This window comes from Diabrotica undecimpunctata, chromosome 3 (genome assembly GCF_040954645.1).
Source record: "Diabrotica undecimpunctata isolate CICGRU chromosome 3, icDiaUnde3, whole genome shotgun sequence".
In the NCBI taxonomy this organism is placed as follows: Eukaryota; Metazoa; Arthropoda; class Insecta; order Coleoptera; family Chrysomelidae; genus Diabrotica; species Diabrotica undecimpunctata.
Genome location: NC_092805.1, coordinates 121423664 through 121449932, shown reverse-complemented (window position 1 = coordinate 121449932; position 26269 = coordinate 121423664). Strand labels below are relative to the sequence as shown.

General features: G+C 35.6%; 1 protein-coding gene across 2 annotated transcripts in view; it reads left to right on the top strand.

Annotated features, from left to right (window-relative positions):
- The window catches only part of LOC140437332 (uncharacterized), a 358898-nt gene that overhangs the window by 45049 nt on the left and 287580 nt on the right, over window positions 1–26269 (top strand). The window contains exon 2 of one of the 2 annotated variants that reach the window (XM_072526800.1): window positions 7013–7049. The exons of the other annotated variant lie outside the window; for it this stretch is intronic. The gene's annotated coding sequence lies outside the window, so the exon portion shown is untranslated. The remainder of the gene's footprint in view (window positions 1–7012; window positions 7050–26269) is intronic. 2 annotated transcript variants of the gene reach the window in all.

The following is a 26269-nucleotide window of genomic DNA, read 5'->3' as shown; positions in this document are numbered from 1 at the left end:
CTACTTACAGAAAACCGTCCCCAATTTCAGGAAGAGAATATAGAACATGCAGGAAATGGGGCATACGACCAGATAGAAATAAGCCTGGCAGAAGTTAAGAGAGCAATCAAGACATTGAAGAACAAAAAAGCCAAAGGACCCGGAGGAATACCAAACGAACTAATTAAAAACGGAACGGAAAAGTTATTCCGCATGCTACATAGAATGTTCGAAAGAGGACTAAATGGAGAAGAAATACCTGCGGAATGGACACAAGCATACATCACATCCATACATAAGAAAGGAAACAGGAAAAAATGTGAAAACTATAGAGGAATTAGTATAATATCGTCGGTAGGTAGACTTTACGGGAAAAGTATTAAAGAAAAACTAGAAACTGAAATAATAGGAAAAATTGGAGAAGACCAAGCAGGGTTCACAGTAGGAAAATCATGCCTAGATCATACGTACACATTAGAACAACTGATAGAGAAGAAAATGGCAAAAGGTAGACCGGTCCATCTGGCCTTTGTTGATCTAAAGAAAGCATATGACTCAATACCTAGAGTCAAATTATGGGAAGCAATGAATGATCTCGGAATCCGACAAACACTAATAAAAGCAGTTAAAGCACTATACAAAGAAAACAAAGTAGCTATTAAATGTGGAAATAAAGCCTACAATCCATTTAAGACGACAAAAGGACTTCTACAAGGCTGTGCTACGTCCCCTACTCTGTTTAAAATATTCTTGGAAAAGACACTCAAACCATGGAGGAGAAAGTGCGAAGGAATGGGCATACCAGTAAGAGACGAATACCTATACACCTTAAGTTTTGCCGACGATCAAGTAGTCATCGCACAAGATGAAGAAGATCTCAGCTTTATGCTCAGAAAACTAGAAGAAGAATATAAAAACAACGGAATGGAAATAAACTTAGAGAAAACCGAATACCTAACAACAGAAAACAAGGATATGAGAAACCTAGAGATAGACGAGGGAAGACAAATAAATGGAACAGATAAATTCAAGTATTTAGGAACCATAATATCGAACCAGGGAACAACAGAAGAAGATATAAACAACAGACTGAGACAAACAAGAAACTGTATAAGACAACTAAACTCAGTGTTGTGGGATAAGAACATTACGATAAAGACAAAAAAGAGAATATATAACACCCTGACAAGAAGTATCCTGACATATGGGTCCGAAAACTGGACAATAAACAAGAGAAATAGAGGTAGAATAAGAGCAGTAGAAATGGAGTTCCTGAGGAGAAGCTGTAGACTTACAAAAAGAGACAGAATTGAAAACGCAGAGATTAAGCGGAGAATGGGAGTGCAATCAGACATAATCGACTATATAGAGGAGAAGAGACTATCCTGGTACGGCCACGTCAGAAGAGCGGACAGAGGACGCTGGATAAACAAAATCACAGAATGGAGCCCAATTGGAAGAAGAAAGAGAGGAAGACCCCGAAGGTCATTCAGAGATGAAATCGACGAGGCTATGGAGAAAAGAAACCTGCGAGATGGAGACTGGAATGACAGGGAAAATTGGAGAAAACGGTTGAGTGAAGGAAGACAGTGAAAACTGTGGAAATCCTTAGTAGTAGTAGTAGATTAATAGGAGGAAGAAGATATTCCTGGTTAAAAAATGTACACGAATGGTTCAATACTATCAATAACCATCTATTTTGAGCAGTAGTCTTGAAAGTAAGCCTAGTCTCGATGATTACCAACCTTCCGAAAAAAGACAGCACTTAAAGAAGATGAAATGAATTTGAATTAAAAATAAAAGTGAAATTTGCTGACAAAGTTTATTGGATGCGAGGCTTCTGAGAATGGAATTTGAACACCATATGTTAGGTGATTTCGGGTAAGAGCTTTGAATGCTGAGCTTTATACTCAAAGATGTTTACCGAATATACTTAATTTTATTAACATATATATTATCAGAACGATGAAATATGTTTGTATGATTTGTGCCATTATGCCACGATGACTCGGGAAGGGTTGGGGAAACATAACATCAACAATTTTGTAATGTCCCTACGATATTTCTGTAATTAAGTTTTTTTTTTCAAGCCATGTTTAGATATCTGGGAATAGATATAACTAATTACGAAGATGTTGAAGAAGTACGACAACAAAGCTTAAAAGCAAGTAAAGTGGCCGGATCTCTTAATGACACAATCTGGAAGAACAAACACCTAAGACAAGACACAAAAACAAGAATCTATAAAGCAGCAATTAGACATATATGGCGGAGACAAGACCTGACACATCTAAAACGAGACGACTACTAGAAACAACAGAGATGAAAATACTCCTACGAATATCAGGGAAAAGTCTGTTGGATAGGGAGAGAAGCGAAAACATAAGAAGAGTATGCAATATAGAAGACATAAATGAATGGGTGACAAAACGGAAACAGGAGTGGAACGAACAAATTAGTAGAATGGCAGAGCATAGGATCGTACGAATAGAACGAGATAAGTCACCAAATGGACGAAGAAGTATTGGCAGACCAGGAAAAAGATGGTGCGATTTTATTAGGCTAATATTGAAGAAATAGACTTTAAAGCGTACATACAAGAAGGAAGAATTTTTTTTTTCAAAACATATGTCTATAAGTACTGTTGATAAAAAAATCGATAGAACTTTTTATCGTCTACTGTACACATATGAATTGCCCCCCGACCCAGCCTATGTCCATAATTTCTTTATTAGCTAAAGCATTATTATCTTAAATGTAGATAGTTGACATTCCAGAGATGCTGATTAAAATTTGTTTTTGTTAGTGGTATCGGTTAAATAATTGCTCGGTGACCCATCATTTAATTATTTTAAATACACAGTGCTTAGCGTAATTAGAACAATGATGAGCTGTTGGAAAATTTTTTGTATTGTTTCTGCAACATATCTTTCAATAATGTCACTGTTAATATAATGTTATCTCTAATATGTCTATATCTTTGAGATAATTTTAAATATTTTCGGATCATTATTACATATCTATTAAATTATAATTTATCAACATTACACACACCCCCTAATTTAAAGAAATCGTTGAATTACTGTTTATAAGTAATAAACAAAATGAAATTATATTATCCGAATGGACCACAAAAATCAACTAACGATGTTAAAATGTGAGTAAAACAGCACAGTTTGCGTAAAAATAGAAAAAAAAATGAGGTGGAACATGAAAGGAGATCCTAATACAACTTAAAGAAATGTAGCTAGTATTATTAGAGACATTGAAATTAAGATAATTGGAAAATCACTAACAAGAAATTTGGGTATAAAGAGATCTGGGGTAGTCAAATGAAGTCAAAGAAAAAACGTGTAGAGAAGAGGAAACTGTACAAAGAGGGACAAGGATAGGTGTGACAAATATATTGGTAGAGATACGATGTACCTGGTATGTACATACCAGGAACTAACAGGCAACGTTATCCATTCTTATTGTATATTAATTCACTCCATAGTCATATTGAAACCTACCCACTGACAAGACTATACACAATTCATCATCCCATCCTACACAACATAAATTTGCAGCCTACCATAGCATGTTACATAGATTAATAGAAATTCCCATGTCAAAAAACAATTTCGAGATATAATTAAATATCATTAAGCAAATGGCAGTAAACAATGAGTAGAACGAACACATAATAAATGAAATTTAAATCAAAAACTACATAAGAAGGCCCTGAAATTGGTATTTCCACCACCAGAGAGAAAACCCAGTAAGTACTTCCACTCGATTACATATACAGGCAAGATATCAACAAAAATAACCAAACATAAAAAAGAAAAGAATAACACCAGCTTTCAGAACATGGCTGAATTCGTGACCCTCCAATTATAAAATTGGCTGGACCCTGGTCTTCCTGGTCTGAAAGGCATACGACCGTAAGCGACGCCACTGCCCCTACGAGTCCGACACCAAAATGAGGGTGGCGCGATGCATAGAGCATCGCGGAGCTCCACCCTCCCCGTAGTACCTGTGTTGCGATTACGCACACCCATCCGTTAGTCCCCCGGGGGCGGAAAGGTGACGCAGGCAGAGGAATTCCACCTCGCACGTAGACAGGTCGCAGCCGAGGATCTCTCCTCTACCACTCTTAATCTCCAAGGTGAGTACGTGCCGATACACCGGCGCCCCTGATGGTGGTGTGGGCCAAAAGAGGTGCATACGGGCTCAGATCGTTCAACCTCACCTGGTTCTTATGGAATGAGAGTAGAGTGGTCCCACGAGAGTCTCGTCTCGGATACTAGGAGTGTAGATCGGTGACCGTGACGCCTAAGTGCCCCGAGTGCGTTTCTACCGACCCGACACCTCAAGCGACGGCTCTCCACCTCTCGATTCCTACCCATTAGTCGCCCCTTACGACAGGCAGGACTTTCTAGCCTCGACCGCATTCTTATCTCCGCGAGCCGAACGGAGAGCTTTCAGAACAACCGATAACTTACGCAAACATATTAAGAACAAGAGCCAAAATAAAAAGCACTTACACAGTGGTGTATACAAACTTAAATCTGGCGACTGCCTAAAAACTTACATCGGTTAAACTTGTAGAACTTTTAACAAATGGATCATCATCGCCAACCTGTATGCGTCCCCTGCTGGACATAGGTCTCCCTCAGCTCTTTACACCTGTCTCTGTCTTGTGCGGCTGACATCCAGTTATTGCTCACATGCTTCAGGTCTTCAGCCCATCTGGTTGGTGGGCGTCCTCTACTCCGTAGTGCTTCTTGCCTTAGTCTGTAACGATATAATATGCCTACCACATTGGGTATCACTTATACAGGGTTGAAAGTGGGGACTGAGCAATTACTGGGCTGAGGATATGGTAAGCAAACAAACCGAAACGTTTGCGAACGGCCACTCTTGTTTTGGTTGGAGAGCTGGGTCGTAAGTAAGTGAATAAAGGAGGGACTGGACTTTCATATGTAGGATATCCACTAGTTCTATAGAGGAAAACCAGTTATCGGCGGTAATGTTCCTGTTTGTCTTATAAATAGGCTTGCATAATCGGAGAACAGATTGAGTTGGAACATTTAGTTTTTTTTTTCTTGATCATCCAGGCCTACTCCATCGGTATTTTTTCCTCCATATATAGGCATTGAACAAATAACTGATTCGGGCATCACTTAGACACATTACTTTAATTCCATATTTTGCAGGCTTTTTTGGCATGTAGATCTTGAATTTACATCTCCCTCTAAATCCAATAAGCATTTCATCGATGCATCCAGTGGTACCAATAGAGTATCGCTCCTGACAGTTCTGTATAAACATGTAAAAAACATCAGAAATAGCAGCACATAGATGTCTCCTTTCTTTCATTGCGTGTAAAAGGATTGTCAAATCTCAGAGCGCTTAAAATGGTCAAGAATCTTTTCTTCGACATTACGGAACGAAAGATATCTCGGCCAGTTCCGTATGTAGCAAAGAATGAGGCGGCAGCTTCGTGATTCGATTTAAATATTGATGAATATAACAGCAATCCTAAGAAAGCTCTAAATTCAACTGTGTCTACATCAGCTAATTCTAACCTGTTATCATTTGCATACTTGCTCCTTAGAGTAGATAATTTCTGATTGATCCACTCTAGTATTAGAGTAACTATATTTTCAGATAATAATCTTTCAAATATGTACTTACGATTATTTTCGGGTAAACGAATTGCAGTGGGAATCTTGATTATGTTATGTACAGCAGTCCCTACATTTTTTGCTGGAGGAACGCTTGACCACTTGAATCTATTTTTACCATAAAAATATTTTTCATCGTTATTACCTTCATCCTCGCTTTCAGGTGTAGTACTTGTTTCTTCAGAAGGTAACAAAACTTCACTGCTGTCGTTATCGCCTTCTTGCTCACTATCTGTTTTGTGCTCATTAGGTATAAAAGTTTCAACCAATATGCTATCGTCAGAATTATCAAGGTCACTGTCACATTCGTTATACCATTGTAATGCAATATTACTAAAATCTGCATCACTCACTTTTATTTTATTGCGTGAACTGGCCATTTTTATATTGCACAATTTATTGAAATAGTTACGTGAATTGTGATGTGCCGTCAATTTGACGTATTGTTATTTTCTACACGTGGTAATTCAAAATATGTATATCGCTCGAAAACGCAACAAATGTCTGCAATGTACTTTGGATGACTAAACTGAAAGGTACTGAGTACTACTGAGAGTGTCGACCGTACAAATATAGAGTAAGTGGGGATCCCGAATTAAGGCACAGTTGCGATATGTCATTTTGACGGCACGTCACCAGTTAAGGGTTAAGCTGATAGAAGTCTAACTTAGCATCCAGTCTTTTTTTGATAATTTTTGTGAAAAGTTTATATATGTGTGAAAGCGTGAAAGCAAACTGATAGGGCGGTAGGTTTTAGATCTGTTATGTCTCCTTGCTTGTGTAATAAAATAATGACTGCATTGTTCCATTGAGAAGGAGTTTTTTCTTGGTAGATTCGGATAGCATTATTGAAAAGGCTTTCAATAATAGAAAAACAGATTCTACATACGCACTTCACCTTCTAGATCATAATCATTCTTTTAATGACCAATTTCAAATTCTTCATATTTAAAATAAAGGCCTTAAGCTATCTTTGTTAGAATCTATTCAAATTAACAAATTAAAAAATACAGACATAATTCTGAATGGCAACTTCAGACAAACAGTTCTATCCCTACTCAACTAATTCAGTTGAAGACTGTAAAGTGTAAACGCATAGATCACTCTTGAGAAAGGCACTCTGCCGAAACCGGTGTAGTGATAATAAATTATAATAAATTTTGTGGAAGTTTTGAAAAGAAAAGTTTTTAGTGTTTTATTGTTAAACAAACGGTTTATCTCAAATGTATCAAACATTAAATAAGTATGAAAGGATAAAAGAAATATTTTTATAAATTCCTAAACTATAGATAAAGTTGAGATATAATCCTTCACACCTAACATATTTGAAAAATCTAACTGGAATTTTTATTCGATTTCAGGGGCTGTGAGTCTTAACACAAATCTAGATTAAAACAGGTAAGTTCCATTCTATTTCTATTCTTGTACGCGGCCGATATTAATCCCAAGGTCTCTTCAGAACGATATTCTTAACGTGAATCATGCGTTCAGGTAAACAAGTTCTTGGTTAAAATTCTAAACTACGTTTATAAACCAAAACCTATAAATATGCGCCTTTTTCATTCATTCCAAAACTTTTCTCTGCGTCCAAAGTTATTTATTTTAATGAGCATTTTTTGATATTGTATTTATATTTTATCTTATATAATATGAATAATATGTATACCTTTTTATTTTAATAGATACAAATATAGTGCTGCCTTAATATGAGCAAATGTACCGAAAGTAAAATTTTCTTTAATCTTGTGACATCCCAATTCAATGTAAATACAATATAAATCGACATTAAAGCAAAAATTGTTTCTCCTATTAGTTACAGATGAAAGAATCTATATTATTGTCTTATATGTCTTGTATATATGTAAGTCTTGTAGATCTTGAGGATAAATACATAAATGTGATACGTATATGGACTGCACTAAAAACAAAAATAACAAAGATTTAAGAAGAAGAAGAAAACAATTAGAAAACATTAGAAAAAAGTTCAAAGAAGCTAAAGAAATCTGGATGTCAAAAACCAAGAAATTGAAAAACTTCAAGAAATATTCTACCTTCAGTCTTGTGGAGCTTGTGCTTCACCATCCATAGATACTCGAATAAACGAAAAAGGTCAAGAAATAACCATACAAGAAGTTATTCATTTGGATTGGTTTTTTGTATGGAATTTTGAAATGTGACGTTCATATTTCTTAGGTCCTCTCGCACAATGCCTAACTATATTTTTCTTGGTCTTCTTCTTTTCTTTTAGTGATTGAACTTTTCAAGTATGGCCATTTTAATCTTCTTTTTATTATCGTAGTCATCTTTATTTTTGCGTTTTTATATAGTCGGTTCCTATAAAAGCTTTCTAGTTCTGTGTATGTTTTCCTCCTTTCACCACCCTTTCTTCGCTATAGACAGATCTCAACATTTTTGTTTCTTATCGCCTCTTGATCTGCCTTTCTCATAAACCAAGTTTACCTATCATACGTAACAATAGGTTTCAAGATTGTTGTTATTAGTTTAGTTTTTCACCTTAATATTGTTGACTTCATTAAGCTTCCAAATTTTTTTTTCCACTTTATCCTCGGGCAACTTTTCGTTTATTACAATTCCTAGATAAGTGAAAATTTTGCGTACTGATAAGCGGGATCGTCTTGTCGTTTTGAGATAGTAGACTTGGTCGACTTAGTTGTTAGGAACTTGGTCCGTAGTGTGGGTTAATATTATATTACATTTTCATCTCAGGCCATACATTTGAACCGAAATTCCTCTATTCCTGGTGAAATCGGCAATATCGGAATATTTGTTTAATGTATAATATTGTGTAGTCTTTATCCAGTAAAGATATGCCTATGTAATTTTCACCTATACTTGACCATTCAGCTAGTATTGCTTCGTTCTCTCAGGTCTTAATTAGGTTCATAATAGTTTTACTGTAAGTTTCCTTCAGTTTTTTAAGCATTGTCTCAGCAAATTGGGTTTCTCTTGGGGATTTTTTTCCCCCCTATGTGAAGATTTTTTGCTTGAACAGTTGTCATACAGCCAGTCTCAATAAACATGAGCTTTATTAACTTTCCTAATACCGATTGAATTCTAAAACGTCCAGCATCGGCTGGACTGTGGTCGCCCCCTGCTGTATTTTATTTGTATAACTTTGTCACTGATGTTTAACTATTGTGCTATTATATTATTCATTTAACTTTGATGTTTGTTGTAATGAAATATAAAAAAGTTACTCAAAAAAAGCGTATATTACTTCTTCTTCTTCTTCGTCTAGCCATTCACGTCCACATCTGAACATAAGCCACTTCAAGTCTTCCTTTCCATTGTTTTTTATTGTACGCTACTTGTAGCCAATTTTTCCCGGCAGTCCTCTTCAGATCATCTGTCCATCTCATAGGAGGTCTGCCTCTGGGTCTTTTGTGTTGGTATGGTCTCCAGGTTAAAATTGATCTGTGCCATTTGTTTAGATCGCTCCTAGCTACATGTCCAGCGTATTCCCATTTCAACTTTAATGATTTTTGCACCACATCGGTGACTTTGGTTTTCTGTCTTATCCATGTGTTTGTTTTCTTGTCCTTAAGTAATATACCTAGCATTGCTCTTTCCATCGCGTGTTGAGTGACTCTAAGTATATTCATATTCTTTTTTGTGATTGTCCATGTTTGTGCCGCATAAGTTAATATCGGAATAACGCATGCATCAAAAACTTTAGATCTAAGATGTAATTGAATTTGTTGATTTCTGAGTATATAGTTCAGTTTATCGAATGCTGCCCAAGCTTGGGCAGCGTATATTACTGATATTTACAAAATTCGTCTAATATACATTTTTACAGTTAGTTTTTACAATCTTTACACACTGGACTATTTACACTACGGACATACATTCCTCTTTGTATACATATGTTCTTATATAACACATGTTCTTTTCACTTTTTTGTCATTGCTTCTTGGACACCCCTAACTTCTTCCCCATTTTGGCTGCTCTTCGTTGGGTTGAATGTGGTCATCCGGGATTTCGTCTCCGTTGGTCCAAATGGCATCTAATACAGTCTTTATATTATCCTTTGTCTTCTTAGTTAGTCTGAAGCATATGGCAGGATCTCTAATTCTATTTCTTATATTCGGTTCTATTGACTCCTTTGTCAATTCCAAAAGAAAGAGCCGCCTCTTATCTAAATTTGCTTAATTCTATTTCGCACTTTTCCATAAAACAAGCATTTACTACCGTTATGTGCACTAGATTCATAAACAACACTGCTGGCCACCTTTGAGACTGTCTATTGCAACTATATCCTGCAACCTTTTTGTCTAGGTTATCTACCTCACCCTTAGTAGCGTTATAATGTAATATCATTTCTGGCTTCCTTTTTTTTTCTTCATTAGAAATATCCATCATGATGTGACGATAGTAATATAACGGCCTTATTAAATTTTGGTACATAAGATACTATACTGTCTTCTGACTGAAAACTAAAAATGAAAGAATATAGAGATCGATTTTTAGACGGCAAAAAATCTGCAGGAATACAATTCATATTGCGTCGTAAAGTTCCACTTATTGTCAATTTTCTGTTAACTAAGGAGGTAATGAAGTTATCTATGGTGATACCGTGACCGAGTTTCAAAACAGAAACCAAGTCTTACACACCCCTTTTTTCTTGGTCACGTTCTAGAGCGTTTTCAACGTTTCCGAGGTGCACTTGTAAATTCTTGCAGTAAAATGTCTCTGAATCGTCAAGAATCCAAATATTTATACCATATGTGGCAGGTTTGCTCTTCATGTACACCCTAAAGGGGCACCTGCCACGAAAAGGCACCAGTTGCTCGTCTACTGATAGGTGAAAGCCTCGATTGTACTGCTTCTTGCAATTTTTTGCCAATATTTCGAATAAATCGCGGATTGGTGACAATTTATCTATCTTTCTTTGTTCTTGCCTGGTATTTATGTCATCAAATCGCATCAAACTCGATATTTGAAAAGATCGAGTTTATGGTATCACTACTAAGTATATGGGCTGCTTGAAACAGAAATCGTTATCACAGCATCTTTACTGGTTCGCGTTTACTTTTCAGAGCTCCAACACGACCATAATATATACCTTTGTATATGGTGTATAGGTGCTTGCGACACCTACATTTTTTTTGCAGTTACCTGTACAAGAACACGATATATTTGTAATTATTTCTGCAGGATAAAGTGGTTCTAAAGAGTGTACTGATTCCAACGTTTGTCACTTTTTTGCCATCCATAATTACTTGGATTTTTCTTGACCATTTTTCATTTAGTTTTTTTACATTTGTCACAATGATGTTATATAAATCATATACTTTTTGAAAATATCTTTTGTTTTCACCTAAAGTTTGATATACAATTTTTTCCAACCTGTAACAAAATTACATTTTGATTTACGTGTATTTTAATTTTATTTGATCCAACTAATAGTACATATTTATTTCTTACTACATTGTTTTAATTAAAAAACAACATAAGACACGAGTTTACGTTTTTACTCTTAGTAGATTAGTAAATAAATTAATAGGCTTACACATTGTGAGGATGTGAGCTTTTGCGAGCTATTGAACATTTGAAGTGATTTTTTTAAATTATTCTTCTAATTAGTCGTAGGAAGTAAATGTACCTATTCTTTAACTACTGTAAAGTGATTTGTTTCTCGTTTTAACAAATTTCTGCTACGAAACTTGGTGTATCTGAATTAGGAATAACATGTTTTATTTTAATCTCCAAAAATATACAGGGTGTCCCATTTAAATTAAATATGTTCAGGGTAGAAACTGGAAGTAGAGTAGTAACAAAAAAATATGGCGTCAGTTGCGCTATGTGTCATTGTACCTGCATGCAAAGTTTCATGAATATCACCTTGTTCGTCTCAAGGATGTTTACTTGGTTCCGTATATTATCCCAACCCTGTATGTAACATTTCCCTCGTCGATATTAAAATACCTAGTTGCTATTAACTTTCTCGATACATGCGTAGTGATAAAATAGAAGAAAACAGGATTTACATAAATTATAACCTAGTAAATAACTTAACTTTAAGTTGATATTTATGTCATTTATGACATAATTTTTGATAGTAGTCATTACACTATATTTTGCAATTTTTTAAAATATTTCTGATCACCAAGCTCATTGTAATGATAGTATAAAGTATAGATGTAACATAATTTACAGAAGTTTAAGAATTGGATTAAGCAATTCGATAATTTATCTCAATAGAACACTTTAGTTACCATCAGTGTTCTTAATTTACCAGAAGTCACTTAGTTTATCAATTAGAAACAATATCGTCCTAAATGTGTGTGGCGATAGACTAAAACTTACTGTGAACAACGTGTGAGATCTTCGATATTTAGAATCTGAACCGTAGTGTCTGTGTAAAACAACAGTTTTTATTTGTGCATATCGTTCTGATTCTAAAACTTTTAGTATTGTCACTGCTATAAATATAGCTAAGGAAATTACTCAAAAGGATTAAGTATTTTGTCTTTAACAACGACGGAATGAAATTACAAAATGTACATAAGAAGAGGATTAATTAATTTTTGTTGCTCTATGCTAAGAACTTCTCAAGTGTTCAAAGAAATTCGTAATTCCCTAACTGATTCTATCAATACTTGTAACTGCAAATGATTCTTGGTACATTGTGCTGTACTGTTATTTTATGTATAATTATTCGATGGTTATACAAGAAAAGAAATAGTAACCGATTTCGAAATATTATTTCTGGGTTGTTTTCATGTAATTTCGCAAGGAACAGAAACAACGACTCAGACCAAAGTGATGATGATGCATTAGATGCAGAACTTTCACCAGGTGGTGGTATTTATGAACAATTTATGTCATCTAAAATGCAGCAACTTAACTCCTCAAGGAAAATTTACGATGAAGATAATACATCTGAACAATATTTTCAAAATTTAGATGAAGAAAACGAGTTAGTGGTTTTAGCATCTCTAAGTGTACCTACTGAAATGTGCATCGGTTTAGAAGTACCAAAACCAGCGAAAAAGTCCATTAAGTCTTCAAACCCCGTTAAATTTAACGATTTAAAGTCTTCTTCATCTTGTGAAATCCTTCCGGACAGTTCCACTGAGAGTTCTTCTAGGTTAAGTCAGGGCTCCATCATTATGAAACCGTCTTCTTCCATGGCGGATAGTAATACTTTCGATTTAGTTGAAATGGATAACCAAACCGATGCAGTTGAAAGTACATGTGTTATGATAGAAAACGAAAAAGGTTTTCATTCACAATCTGAAATAAACTATCCAAATTCTAGTCATCTGAACTACTGTTTAAATGATGTTTACAATCAAGATACTGATGGTATAATAGTTGTTGCAAGTTTTCATAAAAACTTGTTGCCAGTTCCTGGTTAGTGGACGGACAAAGTGAGGGTTATGATAATATTACTGGTTGATTACAAGTGTAATAAACTGTGTACATACATAAAAGCAAATTGTTTTGTAGTAAATGGAAATAAATCTCCAAAAAATCCAGACTTGCTTTTTAAAACCGCATCCACACTCTTGTCGAATGTTGGTGAGGTTGGATAAACTCAAGAAGGTGGATGGAATGTTGGCCTTGTCTTTTTCTACTTAGCTCGATAAGTCTTGTGCTATGATATCAGTCTTCCTTCATCATTGGTTGTTAGTGAGAAGCTAAAGCCTGCCAGTTTTTTCGTTGTTATTGTATAAGCTAGTTTCTTGTGGTATTTTATTATTATTTTAACTTTATTGAGAATTAACCATATTTTCTGTTTATTTGGACGTTATTTGTGGTTAATTCTCAATAAATATAATAAATAACTTTTCATTGGTGTCATAAAAATTTCTTCAACGTGGTTTATTTGGTCAGAAGAACTTGGATACCTCCAATTGTGTGACTGAGATACATTCCTAATTGTCTATAAAAATAAGTGGAAACATAATGTATAGTTTATTCTCAATATTAATGCTATCGCAAATATTTTTTTTCGCACATTGTAAATGCTAATGTTAGATGTTATTTTTAAGTTTTTAGTAACCCAATTATTCTTTATTCCTGTTTTATGGTCTCATTTCTTATTTAATTACTTCTTCTAAAAGTGCCTATCTTCAAATTATGTCGGCGACCACATTGACCCATCTTATTTTATTCACAGCAGCTCGAAATAGATCAGTTGACGTTAGATCAGGCCATTTCCCAAGATTGGCCAGCCAGGATATACTTCTACGTTCAGGGCCTTTCAGTAAATCACTTGCAGAATAAAAATCTAGAAATAAATAAATGTAATTATAATGTATTTTAAAAATAAGGTACAGTAAATTCTCAGATAACTCATCTCCGAGATCCAAAATACATCATCATCATCATCATTGGTGCTCTATATCTACAGCCCTATAAAAGAGCCTCGACCTTCCAAGTCTATTACGCCAGTCAGTTCTATCCATTGCCAACTGTTGCCAGTTTGCTGCGCCTATTTGTCTACCATCCTCATCTACACCATCCTTCCATCTGAGTTTTGGTCTACCCCTATTTTTACTTCCCACAGGTTGTGACATAAGGATTCTTCTAGGAGGGTTGTTCTGCTGTGATCTTGTGTGATCTGCCAATATACATAGGCGTCCATAATTTCCCCTTTGAAATTAATTGAAATGTCATTAACCCGTTCCAACTTACAAAACGCCACCTTATTTGTTTTGGTTAAGTGTTTTTGAATTAAAAAAAATTATTTACAAGAAGAAACATTTATTGATAAATAACAAATACATATTCTATAAGAAACAATTTAACAAAGCATAATTTTCGTTACTAGTCTTCGCTTTTTTCGTCACGCTTTGCTCATTTTCACCTTCAGATCGTTTAAAAAACTGTCCGAGGAGGTTTGTTCGTTCCTCTCTTTAAGAATATTGCGATAATGAGTTAGACAAGTTTCTTTGAACAACTCCGTTGCACGACCACTTTTAACTTTTTCGGGGTGATTTTTATCCTCTCCTCTATTTTTATCCTCTACAACTTTCTCGTACATTTCTCCTGGCTCCTTTTCAAAACCAATTTTTCGTTGAACCACCTTATGCTGCTGCGAATGTAGATCGTGTTACTACTCGGTTGTCAGCTCCTGAGACTGTTCATCAACGAGTGCGTTCACATCTCTCTCATCCACCTCCAGACCGATGGATTTTCCCAAAGAAACAATCTGCTCTATCACTGACACTTCGGGTTTCATTTCTTCGAAGGCTCTTTCAGCTATAGTTCCAGGTCACAGCTTCTTCCCCACAGAGGTTAAGGTCCTCGTTGTAACACCCAGCCAGGCCTGATCAATAATTCTTAGGCATATCACGATGTTAAAGTGATCCTTGCAGAACTCTCGAAGGGTAAGGTTTGTGTTCTCAGTCACCTCAAGGCAGCTCCGAAAAATGTGTTTCTGTTGGTATACAACTTCTTAAAATTAGAAATCACCTGTTGATCCATGGGCTACAGGATAGGTTTGCTGTTGGGTGGTAGGTAGAGAACCTTTATAAACTTAAACTCTTCGAGTAAATCATCTTCGAGATTTGGTGGGTGAGCAGGGGCATTGTGGAGGAAGAGAAGGGCTTGCATGGGTAAGTTGTTCTCATGTATATATTTTTTTACCAGAAGGGCCAAACATCAGGTTTATCCACTCCACAAAGAATTTACTGGTGACCCACCCCGTCAGATTTGCCCTCCACATAGCTTGCAGTTTTTCTTTTAAAATACTATGTGACTTAAAAGCTTTGGGATTTTCCTAATGGTATACTAGCAGGCCTGGTTTTGCAGTTGCTGCTTCTATTGGCGCAAAGTGCAATATATCGTTCATGGTTTTGTATTGTGGCATCGTCTTCTCCTCTGCCGTTATGTAAGTATTATTCGGCATATGCCTTTTCCGGAAAAGCCCTGTCTCGTCACAGTTGAAGACTTGCTGGGGATATATTCTTTAGCTTCTATCAGTTTGGAAAATGTGTTGATGTAAACGTCAGCTGCCTTTACATCCATATTTACTGCCTCATGGCTATAAAAATAAATGGGGTAATTTTTGTAAATGTACAAAAAGCAAAAAACGCGAACCCAACGAACTCAACTCGTCAAAAATGCTTCGGAAATGAGGGAAACAAGCACGCAGACTTAGGTCTAGTCTGAGGTTCGAGTAACTGTTAGACGCTGCACACGTTGGGGCGCATGTTGGGGTCGCGGTCGTGTGCAGCGGTTTACTCTGCGATTCCCCGTATTTCAAATCTTGCTCTCATCTCAAAGCAAAATATCACTTGCTCGGCGGCTCGTATCTCAAAACACTCGTATATTAGGGCACTCGTATATCGACTCTCGTCTCAAAGCAAAATATCACTCGCTCGATTGCTCGTATCTCAAAACACTCGTAAGGGCACTTGTATATCGAGGTAACACTGTAGTCGATTTTCTATATACTATTACTTCTTCTTCTTTTTCTTCCTCTTTATGCGCAATTCTGATTGTTCATTGGCGGATTAATACCTCTATGAAAGGTTGTCACTCCATCTCTTGCGCGGTCGTCCAATACTTCTTCTGCCGATTGGTAACTTATCTCTTGCCATTTTAACGACACGCGTATCCCCCATTCTGCTTATGTGGTTATTCCATTCTTTTTTTCTATTTTGTGTCCATTCATTTATAAACTGTACGTTACATTTTCTTCTAATGTCTTCACTCCTCTTTCGATCTCTCAGCGTATTTCCTGTAATTCTTCTCAGTACTCTCAGCTCTGCCGTTTCCAGCAGCCTTTGTGCTGTGGTTGTGTCGGGTCTTGTTTCTGAGGTATATGTCATTATTGGTCTTACACTTGCTTTATAAATTCTTGACTTCATCTCTAGATCTCACTTCTTTGTCCAGGTCTTCATAGCTGAACAGTGTAATTCCAAGGAATTTTATTTCCCTATTCTATTACTGTAGACGACATTTCAATTATACTGTTAACGGCATTAGAAATATTCTATTTCTGAAAATAATTGTGGACATTTAGTAAAACACTGTTTTCGTTAAGTGAAAAATAGTCAATCTTTAATTATTTGACTGGTATATAATCACAAGTTGATTCCATATACGATAAAATCACTTACTATTAACTATCCCAAAAACCACACCATAATAATTCCAAATCTCTTCGCTTACATTTGACTGGACAAAACTATTCTGATTATAATAAACGAACCCCAACAAAGTAATGTAATTCCTTGATGTACATCTATATCCTGTGTACTTAAATCATCACCTATTATTCTAACAATAGCAGGTAGAACACGGTTTAGGGTATACGGGTGATGCGCACAATTTTTTATTTAAGCAGACAACAAAATAGTAGCTAAATCGAAATATTATCATTCTAGGGAAAGCAGAGGTACTAAAATATGCATAAAAAATTACTTTCTTATCTGAGAATTTACTGTATCGTACTTTTGAAATATAGTATACATTTATAAATGTACCCTATAGGGTACATTTGCATCTACACATATTATTAACCAATATAAACATAGAACTATACATGTATATCTATGTATTTTCTTTTCGGTCAGGGGATGCAATTGCACCCCGCTGCCGTCGCACATGAGTTCTAGTAAAAATCATTGGAATAATACCACATGATCAGACAACGACATGTCCCAATGAAAAAGAAAAAAATGCGGAAGGTCAATATGAAAGATGTAAATGATAAGCAACAAAATAAAAACATGATAGACCGATAAAAGATGATTTAACAATGAAGAACAAAAGTAATACATTGCGAGTATGTACATAGTATCTATGCACATTTAATGAAACGGTTTTACACAAAAGTATCTAATTTAAACACTGTCATTTATAGACGCTAAACATGTTAATTGAGTAAGTTTATTCTAAAAAATGTTGACCTTGGTGTCACTGACACTTAATATCTGGAAAACAAAGACAAACCGGTACCAGTAATTTATTTACCATTTATCCTGTGATACAGATGTTGCAGGAAAAAGAGCGTGATTGAATATGACTTCGTTTTTTTTAGAAACAGTGTTGCCATTCCACCAAAACAAGTCACAACGTATGTTCCAATTATTTAGGTTTAATTTTGTGTCTACCTAATATTATAAGTTTAGTATTAAGCATAACTTAAGAAATTGTGTTAGTAAGAATGCAATTTTCAAGAGAATGCTATTTTTTATAACGAAATAGATTTGATAATTTTAAATATATAATTGGATGTTTCATTTTTAGAATATAATTATTATGTTGTCTTAAACATGTCTATATTATCCATTCATTCTCACCTGTTAAATATATGTTATTAATTTAGTCCTTTTCGGATGAAAAAATTAAATAATAGCATAGTCTGTATACCTATAAAAGATTTTAATGGGTTGTATTTAAAGATATATCAAAGGTTCATTGAATTATATATTTTGAAGTATCTTCCTGACTCTTCTGCTAACTACGAGTATTAACATACTCATTGGCGCAGTGAAAACTTTCTCTTAAAGAAAATCAAATGAATGAGGGGGACAAAGTTGACTGTTTTTATCCAGAATTATGTTTATCTTATTCCCATTAATTTAATATAGTTTTTAATTTAAGAATAACGGCATCGTGTTTTTTTTTCGCAGAAAACTGGTGAAGGGTTATCTAATTTTGTTTTTTAATATGTAACTATATCTGCTTGTAAACTATAATTAAGGTTCTTTATATAGCGGACAGCTTCTTAAATTTTACGTGCAGGAATATTATTCAATTTCATCTCATGCGAGGTTTTCGTGTACGGTTTGGTGAAGAATTTATCACGAATAGATTATCATTTTTATTGCTTGGGACATCAGTCCTTTATCAAAAATAGACATCAAAAATAGACAACTTCAAAGGTCCCAGACTGATATTTTGAATGATATTGTTGATGATGTTATATGAAACAAAATGCGCGAGTATTTCTCTATAAAATATAGTAAGATGTCATGTTGCTTTCAAACACGTACTTATTTGAGTCAAGATCAAGAATATTTTCTCCAAGATATTCTCGTGGATTATTTTCGTTAGTAGTTTTTCTAGTAGCTTATATGTTTGTGGAAACAAACTACCTAGTACTACATTTGATTAGTGTGAAATTTTAACTGATATGAAAACATAACCTGGAACGTTCTATAACACATTTTTATAACTCCCGTTATAAAAAAAATATTTTTTTATGAAACAATTATTCATAGACATAATATATTACAAATAGACTGACTGTTGCAATACAGGCCCGTTTCCCCAGTGCGACAGATAAAATTGACGCAAAGCAGTCCCCGCATCTCTTTCTAATGGGCTGGGTTTATCGACCACGTGACGTAAATGACCAATGGGAAGGTCACGTGGTCAATAAACGCGGTTCATTAGAAAGAGGAGTGGAGACTGCTTTGCGTCAGTTTTCTCTGTCGCACTCAGTCAGTCTTTTTGTATTATTTGTCTATGCAATTATTAAACCTATATGGAGATACTTATACTAAGCGCTCTAATCAAAAATTCATCGTAATACGTCTATAATACTTCGTGTAAAGTTAAACATACCAATCATAGATGAGAAAACCGATAAAAAAGGTAGACAAACAATTTCTTAAACTACAAAATCGTTAAAATGGCGTAGCAGTGAATCTAAATATACTAAGTGGTATAGAAATCCGAACACCCATTATAAATTATTATATTTTGAAAATATTCTGCACAATTATTATACAGAGCAGCACAATAAACAAATGGGAAAAATTTGAAATATCTTACAGAGATAAATCAACTAATCTAAGTTGTTGATGCACCTCGCTGGACAACACACTCCTAGATGCGCCTGGGCTCGCTTCTGATTAGGTGGTCAATATTCTCTTGGAGTATCTCGTTTCATGCCCTAATTAGCTCATCCCGAACTGCTCCCAAAGTTTGAGAAGGATGCCCTAAATTAAGAAGTCTTTGACCCATCATGTACCATACTTGTTGAATTGGGGATATTGGGGATAAATCTAGAGATCTGGGGGACCAGGTCAAAAGTTTAACTCCAACCTGTTCAACGAAGTCCATGATGATTCTTGCCATAAACCTCGAACCAAAAGCAATGGCACCTTACACCTTAACCTACTTTTGGGAAAGTTATTGAAAAGGTTATCAAACAACAATTTTATTCCTATATTGAGTCAAATCATTACTTTAGCAACTCACAATATGGATTCAGAAGTGGTCGGTCTACTACGAACGCGGTATTTAATGTTGTGAGCGACATGATTGAGGGGTTTGAACGCGTCAATCTCGTAGCAATTTCTCTTTGCGACTTGTCGAGGGCTTTTGACTGCGTTTCACATGACATTTTGCTCTACAAATTAAATTACTATGGAATCAGAGGTATCCCTCTTAAGCTTATAACTTCTTATCTATGTGGCAGACACCAGTCGGTAGTGTCTAAAGGTCATCTCTCCGATTTTCTATCCGTAAAACATGGAGTCCCATAAGGTTCGGTCTTAGGACCTCTTTTGTTTAATATTTATGTCAACCATTTGCCTAAAATTATATCTCCGTACAAATCCGTACAATTCGCAGATGATACGACATAAGTTATATAAGGAAAAATAATGATGTTTTAAAAATACCTTATGAGGAAGTTTCTACTAAATCTAGGACATGGTTTGCTGAAAACAAACTAAAACTTAACTCTGATTAAACACAAAATTTGGTTATATCTGCAAGTAATCTACATAATGTAAACTATTGGGAATAACCATAGATAATCGACTGAACTGGTCGGCTCTCACAACTAAAGAAATAGCTATTAAGTTCATTATTTGTTATTCGCCAATTAGCAATTGTTGTCAAATTTTTAGAATGCAAAAGAAAGCTGTCAGGATTTTAGAAAGGGTTACTTATCTAGAACACTGCACACCTTTCTGTATCAAATTCAAAATTATGCCGCTACCTACTTTGTTGATTGCCTTAATTATAACGATTACAATATTTTACCAAAAAGTATTAAAAATAGCTAAGTAATAGTTTCGAAAAAGTTAAAAAAAAATCTTCTGAAACATTGCTTTTACTGCTCAGAAGAATATAAGAAGAATAATATAATGACTCATTGCACAGAACATTCACTGAACTGCTTACCGTGACTTTGTTTTATATTCCTTTTATATATACTATGTATTTTTTTTTACTTGCTACAAACAATATTTGTATTTGTTAAGTAATTAAATAAATAAACTCTAAAGTCTACAGTACCCAAAACTTTTAGAAAGCATAATATGGTCAAGTGATCTAAAAAGTTAAAAGTTCAAGTTAATACATGTGTTGTTTTAACATATTATTCAATTTTAATACCGTGTTGATTTTTAATGTGCAAATAACTATAAAAATGCACGTATAAAAAAATCGTTGCTCTACCAACGGTTAACAGATTAAATTGTCCCCAATTATTTAGCATTCATTGCCTTGTATTTACAATAAACCACCTGGCTGTCGAACAACTTCGATAACACCACGCACCTTGAGCATTTATCGCCGTTTCTAGTTTTTCCTCGCGTTTTTTGCAGCTTTGAATATTTTTATTCGATTAGAATAAAATCCACTAGCACTTTTATCTAATCAAGTTCACTCGTTTTTCTATTTATTTATCAGAGCTTGCAACGCATTTTTGTCATTATATACTTAATTTTCCTGTAATTAAAATAGCGCGCTTCAATTGTTTTTTTTTGTAATAAAAATTATATATCATTCAAAGGTTTTTGCCATCAGAATGCTGACATTTATAGTGAACTATTCACCACTTTATCCTCATGTTAACCATTTTTCTTGAGAATTAAGCTATTCACGACTACACATTTGAAAAAATATTAACCAGTAAATCTGTAAATGTATATAGACATGAATTACTGCGTAGGGATATTGGACAAATTACAGAAAACAACACAGCTCAAATGCCTTGTAACATCAAAATAAAACCTATCTATGGAGGTACATTGTTAGTAGCAACCGGAAATACGATAATACAGTTTTTAAACATTCAGAGTTGTTCTATAGAACTCAATTTAATTGTAGAAAGTACTAATAAATCTTACATAAACCATGATGAAAATCATGAGTTTTATAGAAATCTACTTCAGGAGTTCTACTCCCAACACCAATGCTAGATGGATCTAAGATACGATGCACAACTGTCAACACTACAGTAATACTCCCTAAGGATTTTCTTGCACCAGTCTTGTGCAAGAGAAATTAACATGAGGGCTTTTGAAACTTAACTGGTCAAAATATAAACAGATAGTCAAGGGGCTATGGGGCTCTCAAGGCTCCTAAAGGAGTCTCTAAGTTCGTGTGTAAATACCAAGAAGACTCGATAGACTAGCAGAACATAACACTGCCACACTGGTATGTCAGGTCATTGGAAATACACAATAATGGAAGAAGTGATGAATTTGTCCGAAAATAATGAAGTAAAAAATATTCCGGTACAGAGTCAGCCTTAGAAGTGCCAGAAAGAACTGTCCGCGACCGGAAAAAGCCTGGGCCCGAACACAACATAACTACCAATGGGAAACTATGCCCCATTAAGTAGATTTCAAAACGTACTTACTGACTACTGCGGAAATTAAGCAGCAATCAACTCAAAATCATAACAGGCTTCCCTACTGCAAAGGACATTTGCATACAATGAGGCTGTTTCATGAAGACAAGTTGCAGAATCTGTGGCAGAGAACATGAGACAGTCAATACAGTCTTTAAAATATTGCAAGATAGTTGGCAGTCAACTTTACAAATACGTCTTACAGCCTAGAGATCGGATAAGGACAGACCCAAAACCTGATATCACAAGAAGAAGAATATAAATAGCAATTGTCTTTAAAACATGAAACGGTGTGGAAATTTTTAACGCTATAATTCTACCGTGTATTTATACAAACAATAAAATAGTTTAAATGCGGTTAGTTTTTTTTCCAAGTTGAAAGTAGCCTATCTTATTATATAAACTGAATTATTCAACGCCACTGTGTTAAAACAAATAAAAGAAATCGAATTTCTTATCCCATTCATCTTTATCTTTCTGGCTTCTCTCTTAATTCGACATTGATACGCAAACATTCAAAGCGTTACAAATATTTTTAGAGAAAACATTTATGAACGTCCCAGTGCGGTTTTTTATCTTCCTTGGTAGTGTTTACATTGGAAACGTATCCTTTGCTCTTTTATTTTAGATGCTTAACGGAAGCGATCGACATAAGTTATCGTAGTTGCTGTAAAAACATCAAGTCGCACTTTGTATGGTGTTTGTGGACAAGAAATTTGTTTTGATTTTAAAAAATATCAAGTAAAAAATATTTAACAACTGTTAAAAAATAACACTAGGACAACCGAATATTTTATGGGGTCCATTCCAAAACTCGCATTGTCCACTATAAGTTATTTATTTCACAATTCGCGAAAAACGCTTTACTAGAACTATGGAAATTAGACAAACTGATAATACAGTGGTGGATTGTATCACAACATTGGCAGTAGTAATTAAGCCCTCATTTAAATCCTGTTTAATCCATTTTGACGAAATTCAATAAATAAAGATGAACGAGGTAAGTTTTGGCATGACTGTTTGGATAAATAGTTTATGGAATGACAATATGTATCATTTAATATAATTTATTTTCATTAATTTTAGAACATTGGTTTTATAATAAGGAAATATGGTTTCTGTATCTGTCTGTATCTGTAGAGTAGGGAGGGCGAGTTAAGTTTCACAGCACTTGGGCTACAATTGACCAATGGTGCATCCTCCCAGGGAGCTGTCACCCTTAGCTCATTGTCCATCCTGCCATTTCTAGGAAGGTGGACAAGCCACCAGGAGATGTCTCTCTTATGTGGGCAGGTGTGGGCCAGGACTCGCCGAACCCGTACTCTCGTATTAACGATAACTCCGGGCATTCACATAGGACATGCTCTACAGTTTCGTCTTCTCGTTCACACTTCCTACAAAGAGGTGTGTCTGCTAGCCCCAGTGTGTGGAGGTGTTTGCTATGACCAGTTAAAAAACCAACTGCCAAACGTAGGTTTTTCCTGGTCATTCCCAAGTACTTCTTTGATGTTGACTCTTCAAGGTTACTTACCCTGGCAAGTTTACATCCTTTCCCTTGTTCCCATCTTTTTACGGTTTGCGTATGGGAGTGACATTTGACAATTTCCGCGATTGTTGTAGTTGACCAACCAAAAAGATCCCCAGGTCCTAAGAGTCTTAGGCCTGCCGCCTTCCTAGATAATTGGTCAGCAATGCGGTTGCCTTTATTCCTATTGTGTCCTTTAACCCACCTCAGGATGATGGTATTACCATCCGAAGCTTGAGTTAGTGACTCGTGACACTCCATTACTAAACCTGATGTGACACGTGGTCTATTCAAGGTTAGTAGCGCTTGTCTGCTATCTGTGCAGATCATTATAATTTTCCCTGCTATACCTTTTTGGGTTATCTCTTTTGCGGCTATGGAGATACCAGTCAGTTCTGTCTGAACTACGCTGGCATTTTTGCCCATACCCCACTTTATTCTTAGGTTCAGTGATCTGGAGTATATCCCGCATCCTGAGCCTTCTTTCATTTTGGAGCCATTGGTGTATATGCAATAGGCATTTGCCACGTTTGTCTCCATATACTGTCTTGTTTCAATGTTGTAGGGTATGGTAGGGTATGTTAAAGACAAACTTTGGTTCAATTGAGTCGCAGTTTGCCTGTAGCAGTGGTAGCGCATCCAGTTTTCCCCGCCAGAAACGAGTTCTCAATTGTCCCATTCCTACATCAAGGTTTGCACCAGCTGAGCGCAGTCGCATCATTATCACTAGCGCCACCTCTTTGACATATATATCTAGAGGCGTGATGCCAATGATCAACTCCATTGCAGCAGTTGCTGTTGTTTTCATGGCACCTGTTATATTTATGCAAGCCATCCCCTGAATATGGTTTAGTTTGTTAATCGCTGTTGCCTGTAGCACTTTTGGTACCCAAGCAATAGCTCCGTAAGTTATCATTGGCCTAATGACAGCGGTGTAGACCCAGGCGATCACCCAGGCCCCAGGTGCGTCCGACCGTTCGTCGACACTACTCATAGGCAATATATGCTCTTTTAGCTCTACCATCTAAGTGTGAGTTCCATGTTAACTTCCTGTCAAGGGTAATACCAAGGTACTTCACCTCGTCATAAAAATTTAGACTGTAGTTTAAAATCCTTGGGGGTATTAAGGCCGTGATTCTTCTTTTCCTGGTAAAGAGGACCATCTCTGTGTTCTTAGGATTTATAGATAGTGAGTGTTCCTTCCACCATGTTTCTATTAGTCGGAGAGCAACTTGTGATCTCTCACATAGTGTGTTCTCAAACTTACCGCTTTGCAGGACAGCAATATCGTCTGCATAGGCTATTGTGTAGAAACCGTTGCTGCTGAGTTAGTCAACCAGGGTATCTAGAACTATGTTCCAGAGTGGTGGTGATAGCACCCCTCCCTGTGGACACCCCCTCGTAACTATGCCTCTAACAGAAACGTATTCTACATTTATGCTTCTTGCTCTATTAGGAAATATGGTTTATTAGTATATTCTAAATTCTTGGCAATATGTCTTACTTAAGGACTCCTTCGCAAAACTCATTCGTTTCGGTCTCTTCATCTAACTGCATTTAATGCTCTCCAAAGTGGGAGTCTAGTAGCCCATTCTTGACGTCCTTCATTTTCTTTGTATTTACTGCCACACTTTTCTGAATCTCAACAGCTTGAGTTGCTCGTTTCCCACGTTTAAAAATTGGTTTTGCCCCTCATATATCGCTGTTTTAGGTTTCCTCACCTCTAAATTTTGCCTTCAGTATTTTCAATTATAATTCTTTTGGCAGTTGAAAACTTGAAATGCCAGGATTAAACACCTTTCAAGTATTGCTTTGCCACTTTATTCCAGGACTTCATTCCACAATATTTCAGTTTAGTAACGGGTTCCCTTTCCATTAAAAAGATATCAATATTTTGGGGGTTAGTAATTTCACTAATCTTCTTTCATTCATTTTCAATGATAACAAAAACCCAGTCGGGTGGTTGAAACGAATGTCCTCTAATAGGAAATACCAGTTCAATTTCTTCAATATGTGGTGGTGCGTTTTGAACTAAAAAATAAATGCACATTCTGTTCTGTTTTGCCCTCCGCAGACATCCACACATAAATTTATCTTGTTGATAATATCTTATTATTACTATGATGTATTACTATGATAATTAACATATATACTTGATAAGAAATGAAAAACTGCTGAAGCAATTTTATTTGATCCTTTGCTAAATTATTGCTGCGTCTAGGTGAATATGGACACATTGTTAATGTGAAGTTTGTTTTTTGTGGAACCTTTTACGAGAATAATGTATATGTGTACAGTTGACCCAGGTACTGGGCAGGTCACGTAGCCCGATATAATGACAACAGGTGGACACGGAGAATTCTAAAATGGAGACCAAGGACGACGACAACAAGAAGCATGGGGAGACCTCAAAAAAGATGGGTAGATGACATAAGAGCAGTGGCAGGCAAATAGCGGATTAGATTGGCGCAAGATAGAGAATGATGGAAGCAATTGGGAGAGACCTACATT